General features: G+C 37.9%; 1 protein-coding gene across 6 annotated transcripts in view; it reads right to left on the bottom strand.

Moving 5' to 3' along the window:
• Positions 1-27,836, bottom strand: part of DCLK1 (doublecortin like kinase 1) — a gene marked incomplete at both ends in the record, with an annotated part of 315,030 nt that overhangs the window by 106,905 nt on the left and 180,289 nt on the right. The gene's annotated exons all lie outside the window — the stretch shown is intronic.

The following is a 27,836-nucleotide window of genomic DNA, read 5'->3' as shown; positions in this document are numbered from 1 at the left end:
GCTTGTGGTCAGATCCCTGAGCTGTCAGCCTCCATGTGTACATGGGCTTCTTATCGCCTTTGCCTCTATCTTTAGTGGAAATTTGTGATGGCATCTTAGTCTCACCTAGATGATTTAAGGTAATCTCCTCATCTCAAGATCCTTAATTTAATTATATGTGCAAAGATGTTATGTCCAAATAAAGTAACAATTCTAAGTTGGTATCTCTGGGTCACTATGATTCAATCTGTGTGACACAACTTTAGAATAAAACTCACTTCAGAATTTTTGTTGGGTAATCTATTCTTAACGTCTTAAAACCCTTCTACTGATTCCTTGTTAAGAACCTCCTTAGCGTAACCCTGAGGGCTTGCTTATCATAGCGCCAGTCTCTCCTCTTCTTTGGGCACGTTATTTTTAGCTTTTTAACTGTGCTGAGTATCCTCCTGCCTCAGGGTATTAGGACATTTACTTTTCCTTACAAGCAACAATTCCTCCCTGCCACTGTACCTGGCGAGTTTCTGCTCATACTTTCTTGCTCAGTTTAAATTCACTTATTTTGCAAACATTTACCAAGTCTCTCATATTTAGGTGGTAGGATACAGTCATAAATCAGAAGACAGGGTACCTCCTCTCATGGAATTTATATTCTAGTAGAGGAAATAGGCCTTAATAAAATAAAAACAAGAATAACAGCTGACTTTATCAGTGCTTTGCCAAGAGTTAGAAGTTAGAATGAGTAGCTCTAATGTGGTGGTCAGTGAAAGTCTTGAATAGAGGACACTGAAAGTGAGCTCTGAACTCTGGAAGGAGCCATCCATAGTACATTAGAGGAAAGAAAGGGAGGCAGGGGCCAGATTAAGTCATTGGGAAGACCAAGAGAGGGAGTTAGATTTTACGCCAAGAAAGGAGGGAAGTTGTAGAAGGAGTTTAAGCAAAGGGGTTGATATGGTCTGATCTGCAGAAGAAAGATTTCAGAGGGGCAAATGTAGGTGAGAAAGGATGGTGGCTTGGACCAGAGTGGGCAGGGTACAGAAGTGTACTGAGGAGAATGACATGAGATACAATGCCAAGATAGTGTTCAGAACACTTGAGGATGGGCTGCATGGGGTTGGACAGGACAAGTTGGGCTTCCATGTCTTTGGTAGCTGGACTGCTGAGTCCTGCCAAGGAATCTGTGCAGTACACAGGTTTCACATCCCAAAGGGCAGGGGAGACCTAGTGCTTGCCCAGGTTTATGGTCTTCTTGCAAGGTAAAGGACAGATTTTCCAGTTTTCAAAAGCAGAATGCTGTGAGTCCCTGACCAACTGAATTAGTATTCTTAGAAGGGGAACCTGGGATGTTGAAGAAGTCCTCAGCGATCCCAGAGGTGTGGGTCTATAGACCAAAAAGCTTTTGCATTCTCTGGTGTACAGATAAGAAAATTACTGAAGAAAATCCAGAGGCTCAGAGTTTGAAGTGATTGTTTGGAAAGAAGGATTAAACTAACAGTATGAGGAGATAAATTAGCAAGACAAATCAGTCTTGAAAAAAAACAACAAATATCTGTCCAATTAGATTTGGCCCCAACCCAAATTTTCAAAAAACAATAAACTATCACATTGAGACATAGCTGAAAGCTGATGTTGAGAGAAGAATTGAGTGAATTCACATTGCGTAGCAACTCATGACCACCTGGCTTTCATTAGCTACAAAATGGAAAGGATCCTAGAGGTAGATAAGACATAAGAACAAGGGGAACCATGAATAGATGCCCTTAAATCAGGGGATCTGATTGAAGGGAGAATGTGAAAAGACAGGCTGGTGGGCTCAGTTGGCTGGAGATTCTGATGCCACAAGCCAGGGATCTGCATCTTCAACAAGCACCTTAGCTGGTTATGATTCTGACACTCAAGAATAATTTAACAAACTAGGCCATAAATGGTAATGATAACCAGAAACTCTAGAAAGGATTAAGTAACAGACATTGTCTGACATTTATTTTGAGAGCATTATTTTATACTACTATTACTAGATTTCCCTGATGATAAGAATCACATGGAGGTGGTTATTATTAAATATTCAACTTCTGAAGAAGCTTCTTCAATTGCTTGGTCTGGGAACTTATATTTTTAATAACTGCCCTGGGTGGTTCTTATACTTAGTGTAAGATGGCTTTACTGAAAGGCACACAATCAAGGAAAATATCCATGGTACAATTAAGAACGGCACTGGGCAAAGAGAATCTGTCCCAACCAGCTGGTCACCCACCCAGTCAGTTAAAGCAGAAGGACTAGGAAATTGTAGGGAGAAGGGATTCACATACAAGAGAAGTTTCTAGAAAGTCACATAACCTCATTTATATGTTTTGTGCAGTGGACATCAAGCCTAATTTGGAACAGAGGTTGTCCTCGAGGAAGAGGTACCTGCATTTGAAAATAAATCATCCAAGCCTCAAACTGAGAAAGGAAACCCAAACCTGAGTCCACATTGGGGAAATGAGACTTTGGGATCTCACTTCTTGTCTTGATAAGACTAGGGAAGATAATTTTTCAACTGAAATCATCTTTGAATGTGCAGTCTCATCTCAAGGAGAGAAAAATGAAAATTCAGTGGGGGAAACCAAGGAAAGAAAATCCTAACTCTAAGAGCAAAACTCTTGTGCAGAAGAAAGTAATCAGAATGTCATGATAAATGACAAGCTGAAGGTACATGGTTATGAAGGGATCAAGTGGTTCTCAGGGATAATGACATAAATCTATTTCTGAGCAAAGTCTCATTGGAGAAAAAATTTAATTTAAAGGTTTTGCCTTCAAGGAATAGGGACAATCACAGCAGTTGATAAAACTCAGCTATTTCAGTGCAGAAACAGGTAACAAAATTGTGTGAATTTGGCAGAGCACCAAAACTCAGGAACTGAATTAGGTATTTCCTACCTGACACTTTCACTTCCTACTTTTTATATATAATGTAGACTGCAGGTTTGTGACCCTGTAATATAGAATTTAAAGTAACTAGAGACTTACAGCGCAAAAGTAATAATAAAGCAATGATGCTATACTATGGAGAAATAAAATTTTGGAAACAATGTGTGATTGCTTTTCTTTTTTTAAAAAAAAGATTTATGTATTTATGCATACAAGAGCTAGGGTGCAGGCCAGAGATGTGGTGGGTGAGGGGCTTCACCAGAGACAGAGTGGGGAGCAGAACAGGCAGATGTACAGAAATACACTGCTGAGGGGAGCAGCAGGCAAGACAGGAGAGGTCTGCTGTGCCATGTGGGTCACCTCCCTGGCTGGGGATGGAACTCGTGCTGCAGTGGCTGTGGATAGCTTGTGTCTTAACCTCTGCGCCACCAGGCAGGCCCTGTGATTGCTTTTCTATCACAAATAATTACTATGGGGATAGTATAAAGGAATTTTTTACCTAAAGTAATAGTACCACTGAAGGAGAGAACAAAACTTGTAGCAGAATTTCCCTTTGACATAAGGGAGGGATGCTAGATGATAAAACCTAAATTGCCTCTTCCAGAAGCTTTTGCTTCCTTCTAAGGAGATACTTAGGAGTATGGCAGTCAATCATGTTTTCCTGCAGTGAGTTAGATATTGTTCTAAATTTCTGTGAAATTTAAAATTAATGGCTACTTGGGACATTATGGAAGTACACATCTTAAAAAAATAAGTGATGTTAGCTGAAGTCCCCCACTGGTGCCACAAAAGCAATGCTTCCTTTCTAAAAGCCAACCAAAGAGCCACCAGAGAGAGCCACTGGAGCCATTAATTAAGTGCTGCATATAAATTAATTTTCTGTGAATCTGTTCTGCCTGTAGGTTTCTAGGTACTCTTTGAAGATAGCAGCCTGTCAGAACCCAGGAAACAGGGGTGAAGTAAATTCTTTCCTTTTTTAAATAACTTAGTACATGAACCAGACAACGCCCACATTAGGACATCTTTTAGTATGTCAATAACTTTCCTGAATGTTCTACTGCTCCAGTGAAAACAGAAAGTCAGGTTATTTCATTTAAAAATTAAATAGGAGTGAGAAAATTTTAATCCAGAGACAGTTTCACAGATTAAATAAGAGATAAATTTCTATACACTACCTAGAATCAGTAATGTATTTTAAACTTCTCCAGGGTCATTCCCCCTTCAGACCTCCTGCAATCTTTGCTGAGAAGATAACTGTATTTTTAGCCTGATGGTAACTCCCCTAAATAATGGCTTGCAGTGCAACTGGAAGGAAGTCATGTTTCCAAGTAGCTTATATTTTTGATAAAGCAAGAGTTCATCTTGTTAGTTAAACCCAGCTAGCTACTGTTGGTGATCATGCATGTGATACACTTGTCAAACTCAGCTAGTGATGCTATATGTTAAAGACTCAGGGGAAATTACAGGTTATCCAAGTGACATGGTCACCTTTTGAGTGTGCGAGGAAGTGATGCAAACACCTGAAAATGGCTGAATCCATTTGAATGGGGCAATCCTGGCGAATATCCCAGCTAACGTCGGACCTGTACTTTTCAGTAGCTCAGAAGGGCCTGGGTTCAGTGACAGCCAGTCAAGATACAGACCTCCCTTGCTTTATTGTGCTTTGCAGATATTATGCTTTTTATAAATTGAAGCTTTGGACCACCTGCATCAAGGAAGGCTATGGGTGCCATTTTTCCAACAGCATGTGTGCCCTTAGATTTTCAGTTTTTAAGAATAAAACATGGTTTAGTTAATGCCTCTCCCTTTTTAGGAAACATTTAATAAACTGCAGTGTGCTATAAACATAACTTTTACATGCACTGCGAAAGGAAAAAAAATTGTGTGACTTGTCTATTATGGTGGCCTGCAATCAACCTGCAATCTCCCGGATGCGCTTGGATTTGCCTGCATTTTTATGACCTGTTGTCCTGTTCACTAGTTTCTGGCTACCTGATTTGGATTGCTCAGTTCACAGCGGGTGGAGTATTTGATTTCTTAACCCTCATCTTTCCTTGCTTCAAGTAAGTCAATTTCCAGGAAGAAGACACTGTATGGGGGAAGAATGTTAAGGAAATGGGAACTGGGGAAATTCTGGTTTGGGTAAATTAATTATTATATAATTTAAAAACTATTATATAATTTAAAAACTAATATTCCCAGTTTTTCACTCTGGGAAAAGTTGGGGAAGGCTATTCTTATGAGCTAGGTTTTTTTTTTAAGTCAGAGTTACAGCAATACAAACAGAAGCTTCAGAACAAAGTATGTACACACAAATCTAGTGACTATAAAGTGATAAAGGACAAAATCTTCCTGGATCAAACAAATTTTGAAACAATTTCTTCTTCCTATATTCATTCACACGCATGCAGTGTGAGGGGGACATTTAGAGAGTGATTTTTCACTTTCTGGGGGTGACTTTTCATGTCTTATTCTGAAAATGTAAGATTCCCTTTCCTCACTTTTGCCAAAAATGTAATATTTATTATCCTGTTTCTCACACTTTCTTGTTACTTGACTTTCTTTTTAATGAGAAGTATCCTTCACATCAACTGCCTAATAAAACCCTTGGTTGTATAGTTTAATTCTAAAGCACCTTCTTTGTGAACGATTTATCTCTTTTCCCTTCTATTCCAAATGACAGACATTAAATTACATCTTTGGTCGATGTGATTAATCTCCTATTCCAAAGTGAAGAAAAGGGTTAGAAACATTTAAAGCCTCTTTTCTTTTCTTTTTTATTAGAAGAAAGCAGACCATGGGTTGAAAACTTGATTTATTTTCCTTAAACCTATCTGAAGATCACCTTTAAAACAAGGGGTCAAATGAGGGTTGAAATGAATTCCCTCTGCAGTACTTAGGTAAGTCCCTGGGTTATAGTATTTCAAGGCTAATAAATATTGTAGTCATCTGTTAGGACAGTACATAGGGTTTTGGAGGGATTGTGGTCTTTCAGTGAAAAGGGTCTGGTTAAAAGGAGACATTAGAGTTAATTTCCAGGGAAGTTGCCTGAAATTAGATGACATTCTATTTGCATTTGGTCTTCAGTCACCAAGCAAATGAGTCATTACTGCAATCTACAAAGGCACTTATCACTGGCAAAGTGCACTGAGTGATTTCAGTAGATAATTTGCTTTTCTTTCCATGTAGACTTACCATATTCAAATATTTACCCAATGAATTGCTATGTTGAACTAAGGTAAACTTGTACTTTTATGACAAATGTGGCCCTTATTTCCAAAACAAACGGTAAAGTGTCAAGTCATACTTAAAGACATTTAGTTTCACAGAGAGAGACCTTTTCATTGGCTTTCTGAAAATATTAGCAGATGTATTTCAATAATTTTTAAAAAGTCTGTTCCTGTTAGAAGACAGACAAGTAATCTTGTTCTCTTCACCCTTCCTGGCACATCATATACCTGATAAAAGTTAAAAAACCTAAAACATCATTAGGCTAAGAGAGCAAACATCACCATAACAGTTTCTTAGCAACCAAAGGATTCTAGTGAGGCCTCCTGGGCCCGACTCACAAGAGGAAACATGTTTAAACAGGCAAAATATAAACATGCAAGGCATACGTTTGAATTTTTCTTTAAAAATAATCTATCAAAAATGTTTTGTAATGGATTCATTATTTTTATAAAGATGACATATACCCATTATAAAAATTCAAACAGCACAAAAAAAGTTAAAAGAAAGCCATAAATCATCCTGAATTAGGAGTTGGGCTCTGTATCACACTGTGTCACACTCAAATTTTTTGTCCTTCCTTGGCCATCATTTTTCAATGTTTCTGACCTAGATATGTTTGTCATTCTTTGCTGGATGCAGCTGATGATTTATTGATTCCATGTTTCAATTATTTGAATTACTTTCTGCTAATTTTGTTAGGAATATAGAAGACATTCTGTGATTCTGATTCATTCCCTCATCTTTTATTCTTTCTTATTTTTTCAAGATTTGGTGGTATATGTTATTATTTAAGGAACTTGGCTTTGATTCTCTAATTCACCATCCAAACCTCATCTATAATATTTTTCATTTTTATAAACTTCTTCCCACCTGGATTACTGCTTTCTTCCATTTTTCTTTCAATTTATGAAGGGGGATGAAAAAATGCACTCACAGGCTGTCATAGCCATGCAATTAATAATGATACACTCATTTAAAACGTGCTGTGAAAGAAAATTTAATGGCATGGAATATTTATGAGTACAAAGAGTAGATTTTAAAACAAAGAGCACAGTGTGCAATTGTTTGCAAAGAAATATTTTAATAGGATATTTCTGAACAGATTTTAACAGTGTTTTGTTTTTTCCTGCCAGGACAGGTTGTTGGAGTGGCCAGGTACACATGGGGGGGCTGACCTCTGCCCCCTGATGAACAGCACCACCCAAACTGGAGGGGACGCCTCACAGCACCTGGGTCTGCACTACACTCATGATGTCTTGAGTGAGGAGGCTGCTGGGAAGGGAATGGAGCTGAGTGGACATTTTGTGAGTCTTTTGAAAAAAGGGAGCAGTGCATGTGGGCGCTCTCTCCTTATTTGTAGCCACCGCTCCACCTTGCTCCGTGGAGCTTCTCCCCACCCCTCTACACTGCTAGCTCTCCCTCTTTCTCTACCCTGTTGGGTAGAATAAATTACTTTTTATTCCTTTTTTACCGCATCAAAGACCCTATTGTTGGCATTTGTGGTGGTGGATGACTGGACCCAGAGTCAGTAAGAGAGGTTCTGACCCAGTGACATTTTTTAGTCCCTTTGTCTGATAACAAAGAGACTGAATTATATTTTTTCTTTATGCTTTTATGCATTTCCAACTTTCTATAATGTATGTGTTGTTTTTCAAATATGAAAATGTTCTTAAAATACACCAACTTAAAAATTTCTAGAATGAATGCAAATATAAAGAAGACCATAAAGTAAAAATGTGTTTCTCCCTACTTCCTCTAACTCTTAACTCAGCACCCCAAAGGTAACAACTGGTAATTTTGGGGGGGGGGGTTTGTCACAAAATGTCAACATATAGATAAATTTGCAAAAATAGGCATACATGTATGTATGCAGTTTTGTATTAAAGTGCAATATAATACATACTATTGATACTCTAATTTTTTCCCACCTAAAATCACATATCAGAAAGCCTAGCACACTGGCCCATTTAGATGACAATATAGTATTCCATTAAATTGATACCTCATCATTTATTTACCCTGACCTCTATTAATAGATTTTATTTTTCTTAGATTTCTGCGATTATAACTAAGCTACAATCATACATCTATTTTGTACATTTGTGCACAAAATCCTGGAGACAAAGTTGCTGGAACAATAATCAAAGACAGATGTGCCTTTACCAGACTCTTACAAGTAGGTGCTCTTTGGAGTTCCACTTTCTTTTTTTTTTTTTTTAAAGAATTATTTATTTATACAAGAACTGGGGTACAGGCCAGATGCGCGGGAGGGTGAGAGTATTCACCATAGACAGAGTGGGGAACAGAACAGGCAGACTGACATAATACACTGCTGAGGGGAGCAGCAGGCGAAACAGGAGAGGTCTGCTTCGCCATGTGGGATTCTCGACAGCCAGCTGGCATCGAACCTGTGCTGTAGAGGCTGTGGACAGCTTCACAGTGCGGAGCTCAACCACCTGCGCCACCAGGGAGGCCCTGGGGTTTCCACTTTCTTACCAACTTTGTACACGAGAGTTTCCTTATGCTTCCACAATGCTTTCTTTACGTTTTGAGTACAAATGAGATTTTACTTTGTGTGTTCATTTTTATCTTGTTACTACTTAATGGGTTAAAATAATTTCCCCCAAATATTTCTAAGTCATTTTAACTTTCTTTCTGGTTAATTACCCATTCCCAACTGCCACCCATGTTTCTGACTTTGCCCCTTTTTATTGATTGGTAAATATTCCTGGGCTGTTAGGAAATTTAGCCCTTTATAAGACACATGTTTTACAGAGCAGTTTTTCCTTTGTCTTCTGACTTTATATGTTTTTAATGCCGTGCCATATAGAATTAATTGCTTCACATTCTGATAGGCCAAACTTTTCTTTTATAGGTTCTGGGAATGTATTATTATAAGAAACCCATCCAAATGATATTAAAACAAAAGGTCATAAGTGTTTTCAGGGACTGTTCTCATTAAGTGGGTGACGTTCTAAGTTCCGGAAATGATCAATAATGCCAATGACTTAAGTAGGCTGTGTCCAGGAAACAGCACAAAATGCTGAATTTATAAGAATTTGAAAATCATAAAAAATGTTTCCAAAAGGCCAAACTGGAGTATCTATATAACTTAAAGGCTTTCATCTTTTCAAGTTACCATTTTCTTTTGAGTCATAACAAATCAAAGTTGCTTTATCCCTAGTTACTTTTATAAAAAAAATATAACGACTGCATTATAGGCTCATAAATATATATTTTTTTTGTTTCTGTTTGAATAAAAATGAATTATGGGGCTTCTAACAGTATGGATTTATTTCTGGGGTGGTGAAAAGTCCTAAAAGTTCACAATAGTGTGAATATACTGAAAAAACATTGAATTGTACATGAATCATATGGTACGTGAATTACATCTCAATAAAGCTGATATTAAAAAATAAATTGCAGTGTGTTTTGAGTAGAACTGTGTGCAAAATAAATTACTGTGGTTTGTCACCACATTGCCCATTCTGTAGCCACTGGGAAGAGGTTCTTAGTAGGCTCAGCCTTGCAGATTTGCTTCCCTCTTTGTTTAATCTCATCTGCCCTCTTTCTTTTTTCAAATTGTATTGATTGAGACAGGAGGTAGGGCAAATGGAGGGGATTTTCTGAACTTGGTTTCCAGGTTCTCATTTCTGAAATAATATCATTTTACTTCAATGTACATGCTCTATAATATAACATGTTACAGTGTGGATTTTAGCAGACGATAAATGACCTTGAATGAGTCAAGGAAATTGATCTTGACTGACAGCAGCTAGAACAAATCATTGGGGACTTTCATGCCCTTATGTGCCCTCATCTTACTGAGGGAAATGTGACACAACATGTTACACAATCAGTATTTCTTAGAGGATCTCTTTTGTCTACTCCTTAAGTATCTGCACTGATTATTCAGAGGTAGGCTTTTTTGCTTTTTATATTTTGATTCCTTAAGATCTTTCATTAAAATGAAATACAAAGAATAAAACTATAGGCATTGTTACATTATTTTCAACAGCTTTGGATGACTGGTACCTTCATCATTAAATCCTTTAACCCCCAAAGGATGAGTCAAAATCAGGTAAACTACCTTTCTCTCCGCACAGAACTGAAATGAGTCAGTGATGAACAGAAGTCTCCAAAACTAATTTACTTCAGTGGAATCATCCTTAGCACACATAATTGGGGAAAGAAATATTGCCAATTTTTTTTTGGCTCCCTTTTCCTAATATATGGTGAAATGGTGCTCTGCCTTAGTCTTGGGAAAATGTTATAGAAAATGTTACAGAAATGTATTCAGTTGTGCTTGAACACATAGGAGGAGATCAATGATATTTGTTCATTAAAGGCTGATTGAATAAGTGAGTCTCAAAATAAGGACATCCAATCTATCGTAATAGTTTCTTTCAAGTGTCTGCATTATTAGGTGAGAAGAAGGACTCTAGCAGGCAAAGGTAAAGAAGGTGAAGGGGCAAATAGTTCTTCTAGGATTTGAAATATCCCTGATCTTCACTAATAAACCCACTCCATGTCTATTCATTAATTCATCTACTTGGAAATATGTTTTGAGTGTCTACTCTATACCAGACACTACAGATAGAAGAAAACTTGGTCTTCATACTTAAAGAAGAGAAGCGGATATATTAACAACTTTGACAAAATCATTAATAGTTACTGCTCCTGGAATATACCTGTGTCCATGCCCTATGTTAATTCTGCATGTACACTATCTCATCCAATGCTCTGAGCTAGGTACCACGGTAACCTGATTAGATAGATGATGAAATTAAGCCTGGCAAAGGGACTTACCCAGGGCCACACAGTCACATTCAGAATTAGAACTTGGTGCAGTCCTATGCCACAGAGTCAAGTGTAAGTGTCATCCTTCACAGCAGAAGGGAAGTATACAAGTAGAGTACATTACTTTGACATCACCATTCAGAAAAACTTCAAGACTGAGATGGTAAATGTGTGTGTGTGTGTGTGTGTGTGTGTACCCAAAGGGAAAGGAATATTTTAAATATTTATTTTTGAAACAGCATGAAATTTGCTTCAAGAACATAGTTCTGAGAGACTGAGATTTTAGTTAGACTGAGTTTAGTCACAGCAAAGAAAAGTAAAATTAAGCAAAAAAAATTTAATGTGCTGATTGAATTTAATAAGAATAAAAAAACATTTGAAGATTATATGTTCCCTTTGGAAAGAGTCTGGAGAGGCAGAAAAGGGTGAGATGTTGTAGAGTCTTTAGGCCCATTTAAAGGAATACAGACTTTATCTTTACTGGATGGAAAAAGGTTAGAAAAGAAGCTTCTTAATCAATTGAAATAGTTGCAAGAATGAGAATGGCTTAATCACATTTGCTTTTTAGAAGAACACTAAGGGCAATGTGGAAGGTAAATCTGAGGGGGGCAAGGCTAGAGGCAAGAAAGCCAGCCAGGGGATGGCTCATAAATCCATGAAGAATGGAGTGTCTTGACCCTGTCAATGCAGAAAGGGGGGAGGGCAGGGAGTCTGTGTAAGTAAAACTGCTTAGAATCATGGGTGAGTAAAAGTGGATATGATTTTTCAGGCATTTAATGACAGTAGAAGGGATGAGAACCAATACACAGGATGAACACTTGGTGATCTTGCTTGGGCTGCGGTAAGCTGAGTCAAGCAATGTATACTCTAGATTTTTTTTTTCCTGTCAAAGGCTATTAAGCCATGGGGAAGTAGGGGAATGAAATAGACACATTTTTAAGTTGTGCATCAACTAATTTTTATCATTAGTTATTTGGAGAATTTTATTAATGGTGTTGGTAGGCAGTAAACCAAGTCTTTCCTTCCTGTGTAAGTGAATATAAAACTTCAAATCACACTCTTGAAAGAAAACAAAACTGAGAACAAGAAACTTCATTCAGGAAATAATATAAAAACATATATACATTATCGGTAGAGTGTAACTAATAAAACTGTATTTGAATTTCTAGTACTTAGAGGATTGATTTACTCTATTGTGAACATTTTAGTTTTTTTATTGTATCTTTATAATAATTAAATTTCATTCAATATTTTAATTTTTTAAATTCATATTTTGGTAATAATTAAATTTCATTCATAATTGAGAGGCCATCCTCCCAAGCAACAGGTAGTATTAATATTATAGAGGTCTTCAAATATACATGAAAACATTAAGGTGGGCCTCCCAGTGGCACAAGGGTTAAGCACAGCACTATGAAGCAATCCATAGCCTCTGCAGCATGATTTCAATCCCCCAGCCAGCCAGGGAGCTACCCACAAGGAGGAGTAGACCTCTCTTGTCTTGTCCACTGCTCCCCTCAGCAGTGTATTTCAGTCAGTCTGCCTGTTCCATTCCCCACTCTGTCTCTGGTGAATCCTCTCACCCCTCGTACCTCTGGCCTGTACTCCAGTTCTTGTATGCATAAATAAATAAATCTTTTTAAAAAAATTAAGGTACCTGGATCTAAAAATTATATATAAACTAAACCAGCACAAGTCACCAAAATGGGTCAGGTGTGGTTGGCTAGTTTGACTGATTCCTTTTAATTTAATTTTCATTGATTCCCGCCTGCCACTGCTTGGAAAGGCCAGTTTTGAGCGCACATTTGAAATCTACAGAACCTTGAATAAAGAGCTGTTACAGGTATAAAATTATTTATTGGCACTACAAAATACCTAATTATGTCTGTCCTAGAAAAGCATCTCAACAAGAGATCTAAAAAAGCTTTGCAAGTGAAATGAAACAGATTTCTCATCACTCCAAGTCATTAAGAAAATATTTGATTAAGTCTTGTGGGCATACATGTAAATAAAAATGTCTGAAAAACTTGCTCTTACTAATGGATGGAAGGAAACATTAATAGTAAGTATTTTCCATACTAGGAAGAACTCATATATAAAATATAAGAATTAAAATTGGTTGTAGACTCACTATTTTTGCATATTTGCAACAATGAAGGAAAAATTAGTATGACTTGGTTGGCTTAAAAGGAATTATAAATTGTAATTTTTAAATTTATGAAACCAAGCGTGAATGGGTAGAAAGTCCATAGTGGTCCTTGGTTGGCATGACCATTGGTACCATCTTCTTTGTGTGCTACAGTCTGGTTACAAGTTCAAGTTTTTGTGCTTTAGACCAGGATGTCTTATTTCCTTAAGCTATAGGCAGAAAATGCTGTTATTATTACTGAGGGTAGAGTGGGGAGTAGAGACACATGCACTGAATGGCATTGAGGACTTTGGGATCCAGTTCATGCCCTCCATTTTCTCAAACACGAAATACAATTTCAACCATATTAATCACAATGATGACAGACAAATAGGAGACCTCAGCATTGCCTCCCAATCATTTCCTTATTCCTAATGTTCCCAAGACCCAAGATAATAATATAAGTAGGGAACAGCTTGAATGTGCTAGTTGTTCATGTAAATGTGTATGAATGAGAGCAAGAAGTGTGTGTGTGTGTGTGTATGTGTGTGTATGAGAGAGAGGGAAGAAATATAAAATATTTGAAAGTCTACAAAGTACTAAACTGGTGGGAATGTCAACACTGACATTGATTATAGACACCGGAGAACTAAGTGAGTAGGGGTGGGGCAGGGGAACCTAATAAAAATGTGGTTTGGCCATGAAGAATGAATACTAATTACAATAATTTCTCTGCACTGCTTACCACATGCCTAATTACCAGGCAACAGAGTGATGAATATGTAAATCATTAAGTATGTGTCCGGTAACTTGTGCACATATTAACTACAACACTGAGTTCTATAAATGTATAGTCAGTCTTTATAATTTATCACTCCTTGAGTATGGTCATTGGCCCATAACTTAAGAACTTGGAAACTTATAAGAAATGACAAGGTGAAGAGATGAATCAAAGGAATATTTAAAGTAATAACTTTTTTATGGCATATATAGACAAGAACAAAAAGGAGGCTATTGGGAAAGTGTGCTTGTTGTTCTATCTTACAGAGTGTTTCTAAATAAAATTTATCTTAGCTATACTGGCAGTTTTCAAAAAAATGGATACATTAGAATAATTAAATTCCAAAGGAACATTTAACTAGTATTTTGAAAAATATAAGATAAAAAGCTAATAAAAATATCCTCAGCTTTCTCTAAAATTACAGTTACTCTATTATAAGTAAAATACATTTGCTAAGCATGTTTTTCTTCATTAATTAGCACACAACATCTTGCAAAAATATGTCACAAAAATTTAAAAATGCATTATCAATATAAATAAGAAAGGAATCACTGAATACTGGCAATGGAAATATCTATATAATTTGGGTCATATAACATATGGCTAAAAAATGGTCATGGGGAGAGGATATAAGCTGATTCTTTTAGCTTTAGGAGACATAGGTTCAACTAAAAAAACGATTTATAGAAATTATTCACTGGGTCTCCCTGGTGGTGCAGGGGTTAAGTGTCAGTGCTGTCAAGCTACCACCAGCCACTATGACATGAGTTCAATGGCTTGCCAGGCAACTACTCACATGGTGCAGCAGACCTCTTCTATCTCATCTGCTGCAGCCCTCAGCAGTGTATTTCAGTAGATCTGCCTGTTCTTTCTGCTCCCCACTCTGTCTCTGGTGAGTCCTCTCACCTCCTATACCTCTGGCCTGCACCCCAGTACTTGTATGCATAAATAAATAAATCTTTAAAAAAAAGAAATTATTCACCAAATATTTTGTGGGAACACCATGCAGTCAGTCATACCCTAATATATCATAATTTGAGAAAAGAATTATCTTGGGCCAGATAATTCTTTGTGGTGGGGAACTGCTCTGTGCTTTGTGGGAAGTTTAGCAGTATTCCTAGCTTCTGCCAACTAGATGCCAGTAACATTACCTCCTACCCCTAGTAGTGACAAGAAAATTCTTACATATGCTGCCAGATGTGGGAAGGGAGCAGGAAGGCTGAGGTGGGGAGGAAAGTGAGGAGGGAGAAAATTGTACCTGCACCCCCTCTTATCACCACCAGTTGAGAACTACTGCTTTATAGAATGTGGAAAGATGAGCAGAAATAAAAATTCTATTAAAACTAATAACTTAAATGCACTAGGTGGGTTCACTATTTAAACAAGAATAGAGAACTTTTTCTTGTGAGAGTTAAGTCACACAAAGAATTAAGATCAGCAAAAGGAAAAACTCAACCAAGTTTGTATATGTGTTTTGAGAAAGGTGTTGAGAGAGCGAAAAAGAAACAAGAAATAAGGACATGTTCTTGCTCACTTGTAAAATTAAGAACAGCGGACATAAAATTAAGTCAGTAAACATAGAAGATTATAAAAATATACCTTAGTTCTATATTATGATTTAAATAGGGAGAGGAACTGAATGAGAAAGTGGCAGAGACATAAGTAGGAAAAGATAGAACAGATAAGATGTTGGAGGTGGGTGTCAGTGGGGGGGGGGTGAAAATGGGATAGAACTTTAGGAGAAAGACAGAAGGGTTGCTAGTGAAAAGTGAGACTTCTTTTGGCCCTCCCTCTTCACTTTCTCTCTGGCTTCTCTTCCTAGTTATGGAACCCCGTTCCTCAACTAGAGCTGCCAATATCCCCCTCCTTAGATCCCGCCACTGCTCACTCTAAAAGAGGATATTGGAAAAAGAGATTGGAAAACATATCAGGGAGATTTATGACAGGAAAGGAGCATGATTGTCACAGAAGATTTGAAAATTAGGGAATAACTTGCTTTATCATACAAAACTATTTCTTTTGAGGAAGCATTTGTGTGGACAACAGAGAGGAACAGAACTGTTCAAGAGAAAGGTAATGAGAGGCTAAGCCAGGGCACTGGCAAGAGAAAGAAAATATAATAGAACCATTTATGTTTTGTATAATACTTTAAAAGGTAATATCTGCTATTTGTTCCTTTTAATGATCTACAACAAATTTAGATTTGCTTTATACATAGGAAATATTTAATAAATACCAGTTCAGTTTAATTCAATTCAGTTTAGGTTGACCTATAATCCTTAATTAACTCATGAGGAAAGGAAAGTTCAGTGAAGATAAATGGCTTGTCCATGGTCAAATGATTAGCAAGTTTTGGAGTCAAGGATGGAATCCATGTCTCCTTAATTTCAAAACCCAAGACTTCATTCAGTGTTTTAGTTGCAACAAATTTATGTCATGCCTATTGATGCTGTCTCTCTTAAACACTGTAGGCATTGATTTCTTACTAATTGATTTCTTACTAAGAACTTGGTATGACCACAGAATCCTGAACACAGGGGTCCAGAAAGCTACCCTGAGTCAACTTTTCTGTATCTTGTAGTGCACCATGCTACCTCTCCTACAGAAAGAAAGAAGAAACAGTAAAGATGGTTTGTTGGTAAAATGATTATCACTTGGCAGCTATAGGAGTAAATTCGGGGTGGGGGGAGGGAAGGGTATACATCAAGAATGACTAAGGACTTGGGGGATGATGGCACTATTAACAGATGTCATGGAGCTAGGAGCAGTAGCAGAGCTATAAGTGACTGAATATGATTTTAGACTTGTTCAATTCCAATAAGAGAAGGGTGATCCCAGTCACAGCTGGAAGAGGCTGTTCAGAAGGAAAAATGCAGGGGCTTTCAGCATGTCTAGCATCTAGCAAACCCCACTAACAATGGAAATCGTGCGTTTCAAAAGTTTGTGTCCAAAAGAGACAGGTCAAACATGAATAAGAAAGATGAAATATTGAGTTTCCAAGTCCAGATTTAAAAGACGCTGCTGTGAATCATTTTGTAAGGTCAGGAAATTTCAAATACTCACCAAGTAACAATTTGAATTCCTATTTGCCAAGTTCCATTTAAAAGGAAAGGGCTGGGGGGGGGGAGGGTTCAGTGAAAACAGGAGGGGTCCTCAGCAACTTCTTCAATAAGAATTATAAATGAGGGCCTCCCTGGTGGCACAGTGGTTGAGCGATGGGTTGCGAAGCTGCCCGCAGCCTCTGCAGTGCCGGTTCGATCCCCGGCTGCTCCCCGGCCACCAGAGGAGGGTCCCACATGGCGCGCAGACCTCTCCTGCCGCCCGCTGCTCCCCTCAGCAGTGTACTTCGGTCCCTCTGCCTGCTCTGCTCCCCGCTCTGGCTCTGATGAATTCTCTCACCCTCTGGCGCTTCTGACTGTACCCAGTGCTTGTATAAATAAATAAATAGAATTATAAATGATTTCTGTAGAACTTAACAACAAAATGAAGTAATAAACCTAAAATGCTTAATCACAACAAAAGGTGTTTACTTAAAGGGAGTTTGCTAATTTGCTTCTATCCATTGTCCTTCCGTACAAGATTAAAAAGGCAAGCCCTTCCATCAGCTCCATGATGGTCCTTAAAATTCATTATACCAGACACACATGACAAATGAAGTAGAACACCATGGAAAATACATGGGCATAATTAGGTATAACTGCTTATGGAAATCTTAATAGATTAATTTGTTGAATAATTTTCTAAACTCAAAAACAGACATTTCCTCCCTATTTTTACTTTGAGCTTGTTTCTTCCCATTTTATTGTCACTCACTTTATGAAGGCCTTGGTCAAGTTATAAAATCAATTTATAATGATCCTGTTTGATTCCACATGGTTAACATCAGCCAAAAAGTCTTTAATATTTTCTAAGTAACAGGCTATTGTAATTAATTCTCTCAGAACTAATTTTGGTCTAAAAAATGTTGAAGGTTATACACAGACAAACACAGACAACTCCCCCCCCCCCCCCCAACACACTCACACACTTTAGAATAGAGACTGTCTACCCTTCTGGAGCCAAGCTTTGCTATATGACCTAAGAAAATATCAACCCTTCTAAACATTCTCTTGGAACAAATTAAAAACCACGGACTATAAAAGTTTTACTCAAGAGCATAAAATCACTAGTGATCCATTTGCCAAAAAAGAAAGAATCCCTTAGCTTCACTGATGGACCTACCAATACCAGTTTTTCTCCATATTTTTTTAGTGAATTATATACATGAAAGAATATTTTGATCTTAAGAATTTTTCATATGGTTAATTTCACTTTCAGTAAGCAAAGATCAAATAGGCTCTTATATATTTATTGTTGGGGACAAAACCACAGAAAAGATCACAATTATACATATATCTTTTTTAAGTTTAAAGCTGCAAGTCTATATACTGAGAATACAAATAGCATCACAAAGCTGTGTCTATTCTAAACCAAATACTATCAAAACATTTCAAGCAGCTCAAAATATACAACACTTTTAGCAGCCAGGAGAATTCAACAAGTAGTACTTTTATAGGGAACTTGTGTAAATTAATAAAGAAAATCTCATTTAAATTGGGGTCAAGAAAGCCTGAAGGAAGAGCTGTCTGGTCTATCACTACCTGCCATTTGCAAACCCAAACAGGAAGACTCTACATATGCCCAGAACAGCCTGCCTGTTGAGAAGCACCACAGTTCAACCAAGGAGAAGCAATTACCATTCTGAACTCTTACTTTCCTCCAAATAACTTTCCTGCAAAATGGCCCCTCCTGACTTCCAGCTCCTCTTCTCCAGATGTGCCTATGGTCTGTCATATTTCCCAGCTTGCAATTATTCTATTATCTTCAACTAAATGCATTTTGCTGACTACTAATTTTTAATTTTAATTTTTAAATTAATTTTTGATTAATTATTATTAAAGAACTGGCTATTTTTTTAAGGTTGACAAACCCTTGCAAAAGTCCTGTTACAGGGGTGTCTGATGAACATACACTTGCTGCTCTGATAAGAAAAAGGGGAATGGAGAGATTGTGTGAGGTGCTGTCTAGATAAGGGCTTAGTGTTTTAGCTCCTCTTCTACTTCTACCCTCTTTTTTTTCTGAATTTCAGAAAGAAGGGATGAGTCAGGAAGGGGAGACATTGGGAGAGGTAGGAAGGTGACCTGGGTTAGCAAGGACAGTGAAGACAGTCTAAATTGGGGAAGCTCGATTTCTGACTTTCTAGATTGGTCTGGATGTCCCCACTCGGGCACTGCCAGCCTCCGTGGATGCCCTCCTCTGGCACTGCCAGCCTCCAGATGAACCAACATCCTCAGTAAAACTGCAAAGTGACAAAGTTTGTTTTTTTCCCTTCCTCTTTTTCTTTCTGAATCTAGCCACCTTTTCAAAAGTACCTTCTCACCACCTCTGCTAGTCATTCTGTCATTTCCTTCATAGCACTTGTCACAACGTGAGATTATCTTTTTCGCTTAGTTTTTGTTTACTTAATAGTTCCTTCCTAATGGAGTGTAAGTTCTGCAACAGTAAAGACCTGATTTGTGTTGATCACCTCTCACCCCAAGCACTTAGAAGAACGTCTAGCAATAGCAGTACTCAGTAAGGTTATTGAAAGACAAATCTTTTGCCTCCTCCTTGTCTATTCTCTTCAACTTACAGATATAATGACCTTGGGTTGCCCTCTGGTTGGTTAAGGTCTCCATATCAATCCTACCTTCCAACCCAGGCTAGGGTAGACACTGTATTTGTCACATCAATATCTATGATATTTGTGTAGGATCAAAACCACCCCCCAAACCCCCACCCCAACCTCCAGAGACAGGTCTTGATGCTGAAGCCTATCATAGTATTCTCCTGGAACAGCACAAAGGTAGACAGATGACCTAATTTGGTATTAGAGAAAAGCTAAAGATTTTTTTTAAAGATTTATTTATTTATGCATACAAGAACTGGGGTACAGGCCAGAGGTATGCGGGGCGAGAGGATTCACCATAGAGAGAGCGGGGGAACAGAACAAGCTAATTTTGCTCAAATACACTGCTGAGGGGAGCAGGGGCGAGGCAGGAGAGGCCAGCTGCTCCATGTGGATAGCTCCCTGGCTGGGATCGAACTCGTGCTGTAAAGGCTGCGGATTGATTCATAGGTTAAGTCTTAACCCCTTGCACCATTTTTGTTCAGGCACTGGGGAAAGAGATGCCTCTCCCTCTCTCTCCTTCCACAGGAAATAGAAACCTGTAGCCCTCAGAGCTCTTGGGCACCATCTCGCTCCTGAGAGGTAGAGCTGGCACACACAGGATGAAAATCAGAGTTTTTCAAAGCCTCTGGTTCAAATCAACCCTGAAGGCCACCTCTGGATTTTTCATTTAGGTCAACTCATTCATTCTTCCGCTTTTAAGCCATCAGAGGTAGAATTTCTTAACTGATACCTATCCCAGTCAGAATTCCCACTTCCCATTCTAAATCAAAGCAAAGTGTCATTTGATGAACTGAATAAGGCACAATATAAGGATTAACTTTCCCAGCGAGTTTTTGCTTAACAAGGGACACAAACTGATACAACTGTGTTGCATTGGCCATTCCTCCCTAAGCCACCAAGAACTCTGCTTGCAGATCCCCTCTACCCCACCGGAAAGACCTGATGATCCTGAGAGGGCAAAATCTACAAGACTCTGAAGTCCTGTCTCAATTCAATCATCTCTGAGAATGTCAGATTTTTTAGCAAGAAAGTGACATAACCTGGGCTGGGTTACAGGAAACATTGAGTTGGCAGTGGCTTGGAGAATAGCTAAGAGGAGAAAGTCACAGAGACTTAAACTTGATGGTTAAATAGTCTTTTGCCATCTAGCACGGAGCTTTTACCGCAACTTTTAATATCATTTCAATGGAGAAACAATTTTTTTCAATAGAATAACCTAAAAACAAAATTTTAAAAAATCATATATTTAGAGGAAAGAGTTACAAAAATTAATAGTTGGTAATATTATATAAATTATATTTAAAAGTAACATTTCTAAGTACAATATATTTTTTCACAATAATCTAGGCCTGCTTTGAGATTTTAGTCTAGACATATTCACACCCTTTAAAATGAGCTTTTCAGTTTAGGATCTTAAAATAGGACTGCGCTGACATTATAATACAACTCAAGAAAGAATAATGGTTGGGGTAAGATTTGTTTCTCCTTTCCTGATAAGGTTTGGACTAGTAAGAGATAGATAATACAGAAAAGATAAATTATGGGAGGAAATAAAATGTTTTATAGGTATTAGTATAAAAGATTGAAGACATTTTGAATGAGGCTTAGAAATTAGGAAATAAATCTCAGTCAATAATACAATTTCTCAAAAGAAGATGAGATATTTCTAATCACCCAAACAAAACAGGCCATTTTATTATTTAAATCAAGTAGGAGAAAATGTTGAGTTCAGGACAAAGAAAAGAACATGCTAATTCTAAACTAGGTTAGACAATAGCAGCTCTGCAATTTGCCTTTTTTTTGTGGTGGTATGATTTGTGGCAGGAGGTAAGTAATCAACTACTATTGTTGATTTTGCAAAACAAAACAAAGCAAAAAAGCCTTTTTTTCCTTTTTTTCCCCTACAACTTTGTGTTGAGAGATAGGATTCAGGTGCACAGATTTTGTTGAACAAGAAACCAAAAAGCTTTTGGAATAACAAATACATTTCTGCAAATAATTAAGCAAAGAAATTCCCTTTCTAGAAGTATGCAGATCTCAGTAAGCAGAGACTGAGGCTCCTGTGCTTTCAGAAGTTGGACAACATATATTTACAGTGTCATCTAGTAGCAGTTATTTTGCGCTTCAGAAAAAAAGAAATGAGGTTGAAGGATTGTCTACACAACTGCTGGGTCTGACTCTGTGTAGCTCTCATTCCAAGATTGGCCTCATGGAGGGATTCCGGACCATAGATTCATGAATATTAATGCTCCTATGCAAACACCTACAAATTCCTACTCTCAACCTTGTCTCTCCAAAGAGGTTGTTAGAAATGAATATTTACATATAAAACTGAAGACACTGTATCTGGGAAACCACAACACACACACACACAAATAGGCCCTGGTTCCTGGTGCTGGAAACCTTGGCTCTCTATTGTGTGACCTTAAGCAATTTATTTAGCGTCTATAAATAATTTTTTAAAAAATTTTTTCATTATAGGTTTCATCATCTACAAAGCAGGATAATACTTACTTTGTAACATTTGGGGCAGGATTTCTGAGATAATGTATGTAATGAGGTAAGTAATGCCTGGCATTCTGCAAATCCTCAATAAACTCTGGCTTTAATTGCTGATGTTATTTATTTTCACACACACACAAAAAAAGACTTTAGAGGAAAGCATCTGGCAGGGATTTTAAAATCAAGAGTGGGCCTCCCTGGTGGTGCAAGGGGTTAAGCACCACACTATGATGCAATTCACAGCCTCTGCACCATGAGTTTGATCCCCGGCTGGCCAGGGAGCAACCCACGTGGTGCAACAGAACTCTCCTGGCTTGCCCGCTGCTCCCCTCAGTAGTGTATTTCAGTAGATCTACCTGTTCTGCTCCCCACTCTGTCTCTGGTAGATCCTCTCACCCCGCCCCCCCGCATCTCTGGCCTGTACCCCAGCTCTTGTATGCATAAATAAATAAAACTTTAAAAAAAATAAAATCAAGAGTGAGGGAAGAGGTGAGTATTGACAGATGGAAAAGGACAAGGAGACATTTTGAGTGAGGACTAGCCAATCCTTACCTTCTAGGAAGGGTGAAAAGACACAGACAACCCCAGATTTCATTACTCCCTAAAATTCCCTAAAATAAAAGGGAAGGCACCACCCCAGAAACAATCTTGCTTCCACAGCTCCATTGGGAGAAGTTTCCAGCAACCAACATAGCTCTGCTTGCCGCCCCACCCACTGTCAGACTGCCCCCTCCACCTGGGCAGTCACCTGCACCTAAGAGCTTCTCCTTTGTCTTCCTGCAATATCCCTGGAGGTTACAGCACAACTCCTGACCCCAGGATGCTGCACAGTTCCCCAACACCACTAAGTCTGGTTTACCATGGAAACAAACAGGACAGGCTGCCTGGGACTCCTTGAGCTGTCTGTAACCTACTTTTGGATTAAAATTAATTGCTATCAAAGCCAGCAATAATAAACCAAAATGTACTAATAACCAACACAGTAATAAAGTATTTTGTGCAGCAACTGAGGAGACACTTAAATCTTTTTAAATCAATCTGTGATTTGAATGAAAGAGTATCTGATGAGAGAGAGAGAAAGCATTCAGTCTGAGTATATGCAATCTTTCTGTCCAATGGGTAACCATTTGAAGTAAAAGATACAGATTTTGCCTAGTAGAAATGAGAGAGTATCCCCAAAATAACTTGATATTCCCATCCCTTTCCCCTTTTCCTTTCATGCTGGAAATTGGAATGGTTGACATTCCTTAATTAAGAAATAGAGTTAAAGAGACCATTTATGGGAAAAAAAAATTCCTGTACAGGTCTCCCCCACAGATGTACCATGAAAAGTAACACCGTCTGACCTTCTTGGGTTACTGTGGGGCACCCCACACACAGGAGTAGTGAAGACCCTAAGGTGGCATTGAGCTAACCTCCAGGGAATGGGCAGAAATTGCTAGGTAGGTGGGGGGATTTAGGGGTGGTAGGGACAAAAATGGCTACAGTTTACATGAAAAAAAAATGCTACCTATGTTCCTTGTGCAATTAATCATTCTTAGAAATTAACAAAAGACACTGACTCAATCTGCCAATTGATGGAATTTTTCAAATCTAATATCTTAAAAAATCATCAGTTGTTTCAAATTTAAAGAAATGTTGTTGGCAAAAGTGACAAAATCCTGTGATTGCTGTGAGACTCCCCCTGGGGCCCAGGCCATTGGATTCCACCTCTAGTTCCCAGTAGCTTGCCCAAGGCTGTGGCAAGCAGATGGGGGCGGGGAACATGATACTTCCACATTTACAGAGATGGCTCTGTTACCTCCTCTTGGTTATCATTGCCTTAATTTGCTTATCAAATCACTTGTTTCTTATCTTAAAACTCTGGCAGCTCAGAACTTCTAATGTGAAGCAGAAACAGGATGAATAGAATTCTTATTATAAGTTGTTGCTAAGGGTTTTACCTAGCAAAACCTGTGATGCTGGCTGTGTGGGAATTTCAGAATTGTTGAAAAGGGCTCATGCTTCTAGGAAAGTAAAGTTACAGGAAGATATCACCATATAAGAATATGTTAACTAGAATTCAATAGCATACAATCTACCAAATCTACAGGGCTTGAAACTGACAGGTAGCCAAGTGGCTCTGTGGCTGACCAAGGCATTGACAAAGAAAATTATTATTTTTTCTTAAGTTCTAGGCTGGATTATTTTTATTCAAGTTGATGGTGTCAGTACAGGAAAGAGGAATGAATTTTTAGAGAATTAAAAGATACATTAGCAAAAGTACTTGCTACTTAATGATTGTGAAAATGTTAACCATATGTTTACTTAGGCTGCCAAATTCTGAGTTGATTATACATTATTTCACAAAAAACAGGAATTCTTTGGGGGCAGACATCATAGCTTATCCACTATTTTATTTCCCCCAGGATGCAGTTTAAGTGCCTGGCAAATAATAAAAATCTCATGCTTCCATCAAATATAAAAAGGAAGAAGATTACTTGAAAGATGGAATGATAATTGGAGAGAGCCAATGACTTCAGGACTTGTTTTATGAGGCATTAAGTAGCAAATAAATATGGAAAAGAAACATTTATTGTTGCATTATGCTTTGGAATCTCAATTAATTGTACCCAAAATTTCCCTTGAGAAAGTTAAGTGCTCTATTTAGTGAGTGAGGCACATAAAACTGAGTTAAGCCTAAGTCTAATAGTACCATATTAAGCATTTACAGCAATTAATTCATTAATTCTCGGAACATATCACTATTGTGCAGATTAAGAAATGGATAGGTCTTTTTTTTTTCCAAAGCCACAGAAATTCAATAGTGCTAGGTCAATAATAAAAACCATGCTGAAGAAAATAACTTGTATAATAAATGGTGTAAAAAAAGGATGAGGTTTCTTTAAACCATAGCATCCTTAATTTTATCAACTCGAAAAGGTTATAAATTCCTAATAGAAATTCCTTACTTTTGACTCCTGGGGTTAACAATGCAAAGCCAAATTCTGAAATTTTGATTTAAAAATAAAGTTCAAAGCTGTTCAAAGGTAAGTAACATACTTATTCATGGAAATGTTTAGTTATTGTTTTACTTATGCTTGATTTGTCACCAATCTGCCTGGGCCACAAGCAAATAGAAGAGGCCAGCTTTTATTCAAAGCTAATTCAAACCCTCAGGTCTGCGCGTGACACAGAGTTTGCAAGGAAGAAGTGTTTTAAAACAAGTAAACAAGCAAGCAAATCAAGTGAATTGGACTTTAAGGAATCACTACACTCCTTACTACAAATCCAATCTTCGGGATCTGGGGACTGAGGTGCCTGGCATCTGCCAAAAAGACATTCAAGTCCTAATTAATAAGTTAATTGACACCTGCAAGAAAACACCGAATATCCAGAACTGCTGAAGAAGAACAAAACTCTAAAAATGCTATGAGCAAACGAAAAACAAATATCCATGACAAACATACACTATAAATAACCTTTGCATTTGAACATAGAAACTGATCAGTTCTTACCAGAAAGAATTAAGGAGCATTTGAAGGGCTCTTGTAAAGTCAGTCACTGCCACCCAGAGCCCTGATACCCCATAGATATAAAATGAGTGTATCCCACCCCCTTGGAACTTCTAGGAACACTCTGCTTCTCCTAGCAGCTCTCTTCTCCTCTCCCCTTCTCTCCTCTTAGACAAGCTAAGCTTCTCTCTTAGTCTGGGGTCCCTCCTGCTGAGTGCAGGCTTCTGCCCAGCCCTGCCTGTAACAGGTGGCATAAAGCCCATGTTCAATATATTTTCACTTTTGCCCTCTAGCCCCGCTCTCTGTCATCTCTTCTTCAGTTATGCTTAGCTCTATGACTATGCTAGATGACTTCTATGCTAGATGACTTCTTCCTAACACGTCAACCTACAAAAACAAAAATAAATACATATTTGTATGTGTGTGTGTTTGTGTACATGCCCATCCTTATTTTTAAAAAATAATCATTGGGGCCTCCCTTGGTGGCGCAGCGGTTGAGTGCTGGGCTGCGAGGCTGCCTGCAGCCTCTGCAGCGCTGGTTCGTTCCCCCGCCACCGGCCAGAGTTCCACCAAAAAAATAATAATAATCATTAGGTTACATATTTGCTAAAACAGCTACATGAGATTGAGATAGGTATTGTTTGGTTTCTTTGTTTGGTGATGTCTCACCCTCCATTTTAGTCACATTTCCTGCAGTCAGCAGCCCTTCATGTTAAGTTGCCAAGAAGGCAGGTATGCCCAGTCCTCCCAAGGTAGAAGTTTTCAAACACTCCTGTCCCACCTCTAGGAGATGAAGAGCAGAGCCAGCCCTGAGGAGGAGGAAAAGCAAGAAATCAAACAAGCCAAGGCTTCTATGACCATTTTCTCATTGTGTTTCAAATTAAACACAAACTGAAAGCAAAAAGAAAATGAAAGCTTATAACCTGGAGACTTAATTTGAATCCCAATTGCATGACCCTCCACCTACATGTTTCTAGTACCATGGTAACAGTGGCATTTTTTAAAGTAATTACTTATCCGGAGAATATTTTCTGCAGAGATTAGCATTTCCTGTGGGGTGCCGCTGGGTGGGAGGTGGTCTCTTGCTGACTAGAGAATGCACAATTGACCTGACATATTTCAGAATTCAGGATTTTTTCAGAAAGTGAGGCAGCCTTGGCCAGGGCAGAGAGTCTGCCAGTTCAATCCCCGTAAAGCCAGACAGAAGAGAAAACAAACAGAGATTAGGTCTAACCCTTGCCATCAATCTTTATTCTTTTCTCTAAACATTCTTACAGTCAAATGCTATGCTTGTTCTTAATAGCCATATCCAAATGTGATAATGTCAGTGACAAACAAAAAGAATGAATCCATTCCATACTCTCTTATAATTCATATATAACACATAAACATTTTTAATTTTTGTTAAAAATACATCGGATAATAGACTTGGAATAATTATACACTTCCTTCCAAATCAAGATAAAATTTGCTTTATAATTAGATCAAAGTTTATAATAAAAGGGACATGAGATTGTTATAGATGGCTGCCACAATAGTTAATTTTCTGGTGCACACATTTTCTAGTACAGATCACATAGATTCAAATCTGTAATGTGAAGGAATGAGGAATCAAGTAGGGAAAATTTTTTAAGTTTATGGGACAGCGGAGAGCAATCTAATCATTACATTGATGGATGAATCACAAAGAGTTAAATGATTTTCAATATTGAATTTATAACTATTTGCAGAGATAACTTCCCAAGGATTGGATTCTTGCCATCTAGGACAATAAAACCAGCTCTGACTTTGTCATGCTTAATATGTATATAATCACTCAATTTATTCCACAAACATTTGTTGAACAACTACTGACTATGTATTGGACCCTGAAGATGGAGCAGCAACTCTGAGCAGAGAGAGTACTTTGTCTGTGTCATTGGTACTGTAATTACTGGCCTTACCTACCTCATAGGTTGCTCTGAGACTCAAAGAAAAGAATTCATCAATGTATTCTGGGCATGGGAAAGGTTAATAACAATGCAAGTGGTCCTCCTGAATTAGTTGACTTCTATTTTGTCAAAAGAACCAAAAAGAAATACTCCTCCCCAAGACTTTCAAAAAAGCAAACAAGTTTTGTTGTTAATTTAAGTTTGAAAATGCTTTTATTTTTTAATCTGGAACTCACAGATTAATTTCTTTGGGAATAATAAATAACTTTTCCTTGGTTTCAGGAAAACTTGTGTACATTTGTAGCATCTAAGGAGTCCCTTGCTCTAGGTCTATTGCACTTCCAACAACTCAAACAACTGAAATTCTGTAATC

Source organism: Talpa europaea (genome assembly GCF_964194135.1).
Source record: "Talpa europaea genome assembly, chromosome: 6".
In the NCBI taxonomy this organism is placed as follows: Eukaryota; Metazoa; Chordata; class Mammalia; order Eulipotyphla; family Talpidae; genus Talpa; species Talpa europaea.
This window is presented reverse-complemented; position numbering and strand designations above follow the sequence as displayed.